At 50.0% G+C, this 4108-nt stretch overlaps 1 non-coding gene across 1 annotated transcript; it reads right to left on the bottom strand.

The window, feature by feature from the left end:
* Nucleotides 1–543: 543 nt before the first annotated feature.
* Nucleotides 544–605, bottom strand: LOC133095805 (U7 small nuclear RNA). The gene has a single exon (XR_009701668.1). It is a non-coding gene; the product is annotated as a U7 small nuclear RNA (small nuclear RNA).
* Nucleotides 606–4108: the final 3503 nt, after the last annotated feature.

The following is a 4108-nucleotide window of genomic DNA, read 5'->3' as shown; positions in this document are numbered from 1 at the left end:
GGGTAAAGGGATTCAAAAGGTGCATGTTTCCAGTATAAAATAAATAACTCCTGGGGATGTAATGTGTAGCATGGTGACTATAGTTAATACTGTATTGCATATTTGAAAGTTGCTAAGAGACTAGATCTTTAAAATTCTCATCACAAGAAAAAAAAAATGTAACTGTGTGGTGATGAATGTTAACTAAACTTAACGTGGTGATCATTTCGCAACATATGCATATATCAAATCATTACGTTGTGTACCGTAAGCTTATACGATGTTATATCTCAATCATATCTCCATCAAACTGGGGGAAAAAAGAAATTTTTATTGATCTTTTCCTTTTGGGTTAGTCTTTTTTGTGTCCTGTTGAAGAAATCCTTACCTGTCTCCCAAGGAGTTTTTAAAATCTGCACACGCCTATTAAGCCCTACTTTCTTTTCTTTTCTAAGTGAAAGCAGGTTTATTGAGAGAGATACACATTCCATAGGCAGCATGTTGTCCGTCTAAGAAGGTGAGAGCCGTCAAACCCTACTTTTCTGATGCTTTTTTTTTTTTCCCTTGGGTTTTCCAGTGTGGACCAGAAAACCTGCTAGACATCTTCTAAAAGAGCTGTAACGCTCTGATGCTTATTTGTGTCAGAAGCGAACTAGGCCTTTCACAGGTGTAATTTCTTATCTTGTGGGAAAACACTATCTTCCTCATCATTAGCCCAAACCCAGGCACGAACCATATGCTGGACCATTTCCAAGGCCACCCCACGTCCGGACAGCCTTCCTGCATTGGAGAGGATGGGCCTGGGCACAGCAGGGGGAGCCGGGCGGCACCGTTCCCGGCCCCACCTGCATCCTGCAAGCCTGGGGCGCCGGTGGGAGCAGGCGTGATGTCCTCGGGGCAGAGCCAAGCCAGAGGCATCCTTGTGCAAACAGATTGAGGGTAGAGAAGAATCTGTTTACACTGACCGGGAGCTCCAGGGGCCGTGTGGACTGGGAAAGGGGTGAAACCGCGGGTGATGAGTCAAACCCATTTCACCTGCCGCCGTCGCTAATCAAGGTCGCTTTAAGACTTGCGCGTTCTCCACGCGGCACGTAGCCTAAAAAAAAACATGTTGGCCTGAGTTGTTTTCCAGAATCTTGGAGTCACCTGTGTCTAGTTTGAGCTCAGCTGGTTAAGACTGGATGGGACCACCGGCCCTCCAGGTGGGCATGCACGAGTGTCCGCTCGATGACCTCTTGAACGTGCAGAGGCCTGTAGCTTAGTTACGCCTGCGCGGAACCTCGGTTCCGCACCTTTTTCCAATCACCTCTCCCCACGCTCCCCGCGCCTTTACCGCCCGGGCTTCTTTATTCCGCATCCCATAAATACCCCAGTCCCGGGCCTTTCGGGAGGCGCGTTTGAGGTTTGTTCTGCCGTCTCCTCGCTTGGCTGCTTTATGGGTGAACCCTCTCTTGGCTGCAGGCTCGGCGCCTCGGCGTCTTGGCTTAGCTGCGCATCGGGCCAGACGGACTTGGTGCAGTAACAGGGGCAGAGGGAGGAAAGATCCAGCAAGCGGAGGGGCAGAGCTGACAGGATGAAGCTCCGGGAGAGGAGGGAGAAGGGAAGGACGTCCTGTTGAGCAGCTAAGTGATGCAGGAGCGGGAGGCAGGTCGCAGCGGCCGGCTCCCAGCGTCCTCTTGCCGGGGTCGGTTGTTTGGGTGCCAGAACCGGGCAGGAGTCCCACGCCGCCGCCCGGAGCCTGCCAGGAAAGGAGGGAGGGTTGCCGCCACGTGGGCAGAGGCCGGTCGGGCTGGCCTGCAGGTAGGGCTGTTCTGGGGGAGACTCCCAGGAGGTGGCCCCGCACCAGCCTTTCATCTGCATCTGTCTCTTGTTTCTCTCGCTTTCCGGGAATTGAGAATTTTAAATACGCCATGCAAGGCCCAACCTACAAAAAGAAAGTACGCATTTGCCTGCTGGGCTCAGAACCGGTATGATACGTGGTTGCAAATCTGCTTGTTTGTGACAAAAAGCGACTCAGTGGCTTCTGGGGGAGAGGTAGGGTGGGGAGGGGCAGGTGGGTGGGTTACAAGGAGGCTCAAGGAAAGTTTGCGGTGATGGAGATGGTCACACTTGATTATGGTGATAATGTCCCCGGTGTACATGCTAAGTGAAATATGTCAGAGAAAGACGAATACCGTATGATCTCACTTACATGTGGAATGTAAAAAAAAAAAAAAACAACAAACCAAAGCTGGTGTGAAAATGTATCAAGTCGTACACTTGAAACATGCAGTTTATTGCATGTCAATTACCTCTTGAAGCTGTTGAACCTCCTAACACAGGTACAGGTAGTTTGCAATGAAGTGGTTCAAGTTACACTTCAGTTACTTGGGTACATGCTTTTCTCCCCAAACCTGCTCACTTACAGGAGCTGTAGGTTCTTCCAAGTGTCCTGGTCACAAGAGACCAACACCTAGAGGCTGATTCAGGAGCTTCAGTGTGATTGCCGACACCACTTTTATGTGTCAGGATTCCAGGAAGGTCCAAGCCAAGGAGAGGCGTTGCCGGACGTACATGGTAGGAAAGACAAAATCCCGCATCTACCGCGCCCCTACAGCTACTACACACGCAGTCGCCGGAGCCTGTGACTTGAACTTTAAAATCTGCAGGGCCCACGACCAGCATTTCCGTCCCCCTCACAGGTAATGGGATGGTCTTCCCTCCTTCCTGGGAAAATTGGAAATTGAAAGATGGGGGATGGGGGTGAAAACCCTATGGAACGAAGCACACCTGAGTCCCTGGGCAGCTGAGGGCTGGTGCTGCTGTGATGACCACACACTTTGACTGAATAAGAATTACAGGTCATTTCTCCTCTCCAAACTGTGTCTATATGATAGTTTCTCACTCCAGGATGCTGTAAACTCCAGAGTAATAAAGCTTTCTAGTAACAAAGGAAATAAGTGGTAACTGTCACGACTAACAGACTGCTCCTAACAAAAATTTACAGCAAAGTGTAAATCAACTGACTTTTTTTCATTTTACCCAAATTGTGTGGGTCTAGGAGAGTGCTTTGAAGGGTCCTTGACGGGCTGACCTGCTGCCATGGGGGGTTTGCCCCAGTCTATTTAAGCTGTTCTCTCAGTCTTTCTGTTGATGAACAGTGGCTGCCAGGCAGCCGGCCCAGGTCTTTGGCGAAGGATCAGAGGCAGGCAGACGGGTCCCCATGTCAGGATCAGAGCCTCATCAGCATAGCCCTCAACCATCTGAGCATCACCCCCAGAGCAAAAGGAGGGAGAACGCTGAGCCCCCAAGCAAACGCTATAAAGGTCTCCCCCATCCCCAAGCACCCAGCGGTGGACTCCAGGTGACCAAGGGCCTGAGGTGTGAACTGTCTGCTTCACAGTGAAATCTGAAAAGGTCACGTGGTATGCGAGTGGCTCCCGCCCCAACATGAGGATGTCTAGCCCAGCAAACTGGAGGCCGTACTAAGGAAGGACCCACTGGAGCCGTGAGTAGGAACAAGGCTGGTACTCGTATCTCTGAGGGCATGGGTTTCCAAATATTCAGGCAGGTGCCCTTTGGGAATCTGGGTGACGTTTCTCGAGATGGGGACAAAAGGGGCATTCCACCAACAGGTATATTTTATTAAGAACAAGTTATATAAACACTCTTGTAAAACTGAAACCACCTACGCTAATTTGTTTGAGAAGTTTCTCAATGGCACCCACTAGAAATAACAAGTGATAGCAAAACCAGAAGTTTGTATTTTCTGTGCATTTGTTTTGGCTTTTTTGGCCGCACTGCGTGGCATGTGGGATCTTAGTTCCCTGACCAGGGATTGAACCAAAGCCCTTGGTAGTGAAAGCGTGGAGTCCTAACCACTGGAGCGCCAGGGGATTACCTTGTGCATTTGTAACTATCCCTCACCACCCAAATCTACTTGGTTCTTGGTTTGGGGAATGGGAGTGAGATGCCAGGCTTGAGTCAGGAGGGAGGGTGCATATTCCAAATGAGCTTGGTCCTGAGTTTAAGATGGTGAATAACAGAAGTTTATGTAACGAAAGATCTGAAAACTGACTTTGGCTCATGAGCTCTTGAGAGCAAGGACACCTGTAACGGCATACGTGTAACACGTGCACAAACGCTTCTA

This window comes from Eubalaena glacialis, chromosome 7, assembly GCF_028564815.1.
Source record: "Eubalaena glacialis isolate mEubGla1 chromosome 7, mEubGla1.1.hap2.+ XY, whole genome shotgun sequence".
Classification (NCBI taxonomy): domain Eukaryota; kingdom Metazoa; phylum Chordata; class Mammalia; order Artiodactyla; family Balaenidae; genus Eubalaena; species Eubalaena glacialis.
The sequence above is the reverse complement of the archived record's forward strand: the minus strand, read 5'-3'. Positions and strand labels throughout refer to the sequence as shown.